Here is a 6,664-nt window from a genome sequence, read left to right as displayed (position 1 = left end):
ACGAAATGCTGAGAAAACCAAAGAACATGCCTCCCACAGAGTGAAGTGTAGAAAGGTCTTGCCTCTGCAGAATGACAAATATGAGCAACAACCAAAAATAGAAATGATCGCCATTACTTTCCCAACCATTACAAAAGTTTATGTAGATGGAAAGCTGAGTTACCGTACAGTCAGCATTCCTAGGAGTACCATCAGTCCATGTATGTGGCCTCCTACTATCTTTGGAGAATAACATCTCTGGAAAGTGATTTACATGTCAGCTCCTCTGATGGATTCTTCTAGAATATCCCAGCATATTGAATGGGTTCATTCAGGCTGCCTCCCTAAGTGCCATAGTGATTTATGTCTTTGGAGTTTTTTGTGTTTTAGATACAGACAAAGATACATGTTTTTCATCACCTTTAGGCTTACCTAAAGATGTCACATGTGGCTTCTCATCAATTTTTTTTTTTCCCCTGCTGATCTCTCATCTTCCTGTCTCTTTAGACTTGAATGATCCGGAATCTTGCATTCTGGCTTTTGCCCTAGAGGGAAAGCTGTGAATGAAAGATTCTTTTGTCACCAACCAAAAAATACCTTCTTTCCAGGAAAATATCTTTGATGGTAATGGCGATTACTTTTATAAGGTAACTGAGTGTTTTCCTTCCAAATACCTTTGTGCATATCCAGCAGCTTCCTCACGTTTGCTGCCTAAAACGATGTCTGGAGGAGGGCCCCTAGCAATGCATGTGTGAAGCCTCCCCAACATGCCCTGCTAGTCTGCCGGGACTGTGGGGCCAGGAGCCAGAGTCTTGAAAAGCCCATTTTCCCTTGGTCTCATAAGTGGGTTCCTCTGAGGTCCAGGCCCTGACTGTCCTGGCTGGGTCCAGTGAGGCAGATTTTGCATTAAAACGACAATTGTTCTGGAACCACCTCACTGCAACCCTGAAAAAGGATGTTTTCAAATAGATGCAGATCAGTGCCTTACACCTAAATGCGGTGGGAGAGCAGACAGCTTAGAGAGCAGCAAGGAAAAGAGGGAGAGAAATGTGAACCGGGGGTGCTGGTCAAGACGCCCCACCTTCCTGAGAGGGACAGTGGATGATGGAACGAACCTTGTCCCTCCGAAAGCCTGCAGCATGGCAACGGGTGAGAAAGTCTGCAGCGCCAGCTCCTGTCTTGCTAAGGCAGCCAGAACGGACTCTTCCAGTAATGCTCCATTTTCATGGAAAACCTATTAGGTACTGCGGTTTGTTTCCAGAGCAGCAGAAGGAGCCAGAGGTTAGATAAGGACAAGAGAGAATTGTACCTACTTGCTTCCTATCCAGTCTGCGGCCCTGCCCTCCTGGCGTCAAAAGACTGGAGAGAATGTGCTTTGGCTGAAAACGAATAAGGAGGGTGAAAATGGAAAGAACAGAGCCGCGCCTCTCTTCAGACTGCTCACCTCCTACTGGAAAGCTCCATCTCCCGCCTTTCCTCCCCCAGGAGGCCCACGTTTAGAGTCTGCAAGTGCAGCGCTCAGTTACCAAGTGCACAGCCCGCACGTAGTCGGTCCTGTGCTGGGGGCAGCGGGGAACCGAAGGCGTGTGACAAATCCCGTCCCATGGCACTTGCTGGGCAGTGAGGGAGGGGTGCAGTATGACAAGGACATAAAAGCTAGGAATGTTGGGAGGATTAAACGGAACCATGTGTGGAGCAGCAAAGCCTGGTGTGCTGCAAGGGCCCTCCCCGAATCTCCACGCCCGCCGTGTGGCTTGCACAGAGCAGCCTGTGTGCCAGCAGAAGCTGAAACCAAGCCCCGTGGGATCCACGGGAGGGCACGTTCACAGCCTGTCGGGGGGACTCGGGGAGGACTTCACGAAGGAGTGGCGTCTGAGGTGGTTTTTTTAAGGACAGTGAGGATCCTGGGAGCAATTTCCAGCCTTGTCACTTAGCGGCCATGTGGACTTGGGCAAGTCGCTTGATGGTTTTAAGCCTCGGGCTCCTCGGCTCTGAAATGAGAATACTACTTTTCTTATTGGAGTGTTAAATGTAGCGCGGTGTCTGATGGGGTACATTTGGTTTTGGGAGCTGTTGTTATTTAAAAGATTAAAAGGGGGGGTCCTTTACAAGTACAGACGATAGGGACAGGGTCACAGGGTCAGCAGACGCTAGAGTTGAGGCCAAGGGACATTGCGTCTCTATCAGCCCTACCCTTTCCTCTAAGCTGTGTTTCTGCCACGAAATGAACACCCAGAATGGACTCTGACGTGGGATGCAGTAAGGGTTGAATGAATGGACGTCCTTCGGGAACCTCAGACCGAGATACATCTGAGCCCCTCTCCCCCAGCCTGCCCTGGTGGTGCTTGCATTCTCGAACTTGACTCAACCCTTCGTGGTCGCCCTGTTTCCCAGACTGGAAATCCTGGAGAAGACTTCGAGTCCTCTCTGCCTCTCCCCCTACTTCTGAGAAGTCCCAGCTGGATTCCCAGAAATGCCTCTTGGCTTTGTCATCCCCGCAACCCCAGCGCCCGGGTGTACATCTCTGCTGGGCAGCAGCCTTCTATCTTGTCTTCCTGCTGCCAGCGCGGGCCAGGAGGCACTAACCAGATAAAGCTGGGGCTCCACAGCGCGCCCCGGGGCGGGGGGATGGCGGACCCCACAGCGTCTCTCTGCCTCCACGGGCCTCCAGCGACGGATAAAATGCCCTTTTTGACCCGGCTGCCTAAGATTTCCCCTCGCATCCTTAGATCATTCCACCCTGAGCACAAGCCAGTCCCAGTTTTCCTCCTGCCACCTCCCCTGCGCCGCACACGTTTGCCTAGCGGCAGCTGCTCTCTGTTATCTTCCACTGAAGCTTCGTGCAGGCGGAGCCAAGCTGAGAGACAGGGTTATTTATAAGTAGCGAGTGGGTGTCAACTTCTGCAGTCGCCAACGTTTTAAACAAGCCTGATTCCACTTCTCCTCCATTCGAACTTTGAAATTCCCGTCCACCTCCTCCTCTCCCATCTCTTCCCAAAGCCTGCGAGTTCCTGTCCTCGATAAACCTGGAGACCTTGGTGGCTAAGAGATGTGACGTGGGAAGAAGTGTGGGAAACACAAGTGAATTCGGGATCTGTAGACCAGTGGGCAGAGTAAAAGGTATTGAGAAGTCACATAAATGTACCTACCACCTAATAGTAGGATTGTTTCGGTGGTCTGTTTACATGTCCTGCCAGTGTATTAGCCCACACCCGCAAAACACCCACATAAGCAAAAATCCCCAGGTAATCCCCGTTTTCCTGCAGAAAGTGAAGCTCAGAAGGGTTATGTCGCCTACTCCAAACTGGTAAATGACAAAGCCAAGATTCAGACCTGGGTTTGCAAGTCTGAGGAATTTCTAAGTGTGCCATGTATATGCTAATTTTGTCTGCATAAATATATGGGAGCAGACTTAAATGAGGAGTCAAACATGAGACCTGATCAGAGGGAACTCGAGACTGTAAGAGTGAAAGGGTCAATGTCGTAGGTCATGCTTGCATACTCAGAAGCCCAACTGGCTTCATTAAGAAAAGGCATTTATTGGCCCACGTCACAAGTGGCCAGTGGTTAATCCAGCGGTGAAACACGGGCATCAGGATTCCCATTCTCATCCCTTCGGCCCACCGGCCCGTCTGCCTGGTTTCCCACACAGGCTCCCTCGGCATCGCAGCAAGAAGCCAAATGACAGCTCTGCTCATGTGATTTCTTAGAGCTCGTAGTTCCAGAGAACAAGCAAACATCTTCTAGGGAAGCCCCAGTAAAAATCCCCTGGAGGACTTTGGCTCAAAACACAGGTCAATCTGTAAACCACTCAGTCTGTCTGGAGTACTCCGCCACTCACCTGGCCAGACCTGGGTCACAGGCCCAGCCTGCAGGGCTCAGGATCCAGGGTCCACCCCCACTGGAACTATGTCCTTTGAGCTCGAGGAGCATGGCGCATCCAAGGAAGGTTCTCCAAGTAAAGACACCACAGCCTGACCAAAGGAAACAGTTTGAAATAGAAAGGGAAGGGGCGCCTGGGTGGCGCAGTCGGTTAAGCGTCCGACTTCAGCCAGGTCACGATCTCGCGGTCCGTGGGTTCGAGCCCCGCGTCAGGCTCTGGGCTGATGGCTCAGAGCCTGGAGCCTGTTTCCGATTCTGTGTCTCTCTCTCTCTCTCGGCCCCTCCCCCGTTCATGCTCTGTCTCTCTCTGTCCCAAAAAAAAAAAAAAAAAAAGTTGAAAAAAAAAATTACAAATGAAATAGAAAGGGAAACAGTCCACCAAGGGCGTATATGCACCTCTGAAAACCCATGAACCTGAGATGAGCACAGGGGTAGATGTGAAAGCTGTGCACCGGGACGTACACAGATTATTTCAGTCACCCCGTCAGCCAGATAATATCATTGGTTCAGGCGTGAAAAAGTGGAGCTCAGTTTTGAACTTGCTAGTAAGGAACCGCGCTAGAATTTAGACCCAGATACGTTTGACTCCAGATCCTGTGCAGTTGGCACTGCAGCTCACTGCCAACCTGGGGGAGACCAGGCACAAGGAGCCTTTGAGTGAGACTGACAGATGAGCGCTCGGGAGCCCTGTCCCTGGAGGAGTTCACTCCTGACTGCCCTGCCGTGCTCAGAGGGCAGGATGGCACCGGGCTGGGAGAGCCCCTGCTCTGGCGGCCTCGGCCCCGCACGGCTACTAGCTGAGCAGCTGAGAAATGCTTACGTGCATCAGTACACTTTCCTCTCAGTGGGAAGAGAAAGCTACCAGGGAGCTGCCCGCCCCCCACCCCCGTGCTCACTTTTCCGACCAAGGGAATGAATTGCCTGGTGCAGCTGGTGTCCCAGGGACCACAGGAGAAAGTTGGTTGGAGAAGGAAGGGCAGCGTAGGGCATGGAATGAATGGATGAACCGTCTTAGAAATCAGTTGGAAAGGTTGGAGAGAAGTTACGATCCCACGTTTAGGGACTTCAGTGGGCATGTGGCATGAGAGGGATAAAAGGCTCTAAAATGGAAAATTAGGACGAGCCCTCTGCGGACATCCTTGCGCAGTAAAAGGCGGTGAGCTGAGGAGACCGACTTGGCTCTAATAGAAAGCTCTCTGACAGACCCAAACATCAAAAGGGAGGGTGTAAGAGATGGAAGGAAGGAAGGGAAGTCCTGGGCAAATTGAGACTTGGAAAAGGTGCAGACAATAAAAGATGCCTTTGGTTATGTTCAGAGCGAGAGGAGTAAAGAGAGAATTTATTACATAGGGTTCCACTTGGGGCTGAAGGTGTCAGGTTAGCAGTCAGAAAGCAAAACACTCAGCCCCAATTTGCTTCATTCTCCCCTGGGGAAAAGCATTACTAAATTGGGTCGAGTAAAGCAAAATATAATTTAAAGGACATCAAAACTCCAAATAGAAGAGAAGGTACTAAGAGAAAACCTAAGCACCTCGCCATTTAAAATGAGCTGCAAGTCCCAGAGCATTGAAAAGCCTTTGCAGATAAGATCCTGGAACCCTTGCCAAGGGAGGTCAGAACGCGGGGGGAGAAAAAGAAGGAGGCCACAGTGCCTGAAGGTTGCAGATGTCCTGACATTGAGAAAAGAGGAAAAGGTAGATTCTGGAAACTCGAGGTGGGTATATTTGAGGTGAATTCCCCCCGGATTTTTGCTAGAATGTAATATTAAATTTTTTTTTCAACGTTTTTTATTTATTTTGGGACAGAGAGAGACAGAGCATGAATGGGGGAGGGGCAGAGAGAGAGGGAGACACAGAATCGGAAACAGGCTCCAGGCTCCGAGCCATCAGCCCAGAGCCTGACGCGGGGCTCGAACTCACGGACCGCGAGATCGTGACCTGGCTGAAGTCGGACGCTTAACCGACTGCGCCACCCAGGCGCCCCTAGAATGTAATATTAAACTGTGGGCTTGAGAACACCTAGAAAAAGAATTGGTGCCTTCGCTAAGAGCAAGATACGGTAGATGACAACACCAACAATAATCTATTATTTATTTGGATGGCCACTAGGAAAATTCCCTGTATGTGGTGTGCCTTGTTTCCAGTTAGACATCAGATGTTTCCCGATTGAGGAGACAGCTAGGGAAACCGTGATCTCAGAGATGGCCCAGTCAGGGGGATTTATAGCCCGTTAATCACTGTACCCCTCCCTTTCCCCCCAGTTGGTTACTCGCTTGATGCACATCTGGGGAGAAATCTTAGAGTTCCCTGCTTCTGACTGTGCATTTGGTCAGCTCGGTAGTTTTCCGTGCCTGCTACACTCACCATATTAGCAGATGGCACTGCTATTGGGAGGGAAAGTTAACATTTGGATGTCAGAATCAAGATTCTAAAATATCTTGAAAAGGGGGGGCTGAAACTAACGGGATGAATTAACAAGCAGTGGAAACACTTGCGTTTCTTTCATCTATTTATTTTAGCTTAAAACAGTACAGCTGTATTGTCTTCTAGTTCTGCAGGCCACAAGTCTGGAGATGGGTCTTACGGGGTTCAGATGGAGGGGGTCGGCAAGGCTGCATTTCCCCTGGAGGCCCTAGGGCCGTATTATGCCACCGCCGTGCCAAGCTTCTCAAGGCTGCTGTGTTCCTTGGCTTGTGGCTTCTTCATCCATCCTCAAAGCCAGGAGCGTAGCATTTTCCAGTCTTGGAAAGGCCTGCATTTAGATTTTCTTTTAGTTTTTAATCGGCTGCACAAGCACAGAGTGA

Source organism: Lynx canadensis, chromosome D1 (genome assembly GCF_007474595.2).
Source record: "Lynx canadensis isolate LIC74 chromosome D1, mLynCan4.pri.v2, whole genome shotgun sequence".
In the NCBI taxonomy this organism is placed as follows: Eukaryota; Metazoa; Chordata; class Mammalia; order Carnivora; family Felidae; genus Lynx; species Lynx canadensis.
This window is presented reverse-complemented; position numbering follows the sequence as displayed.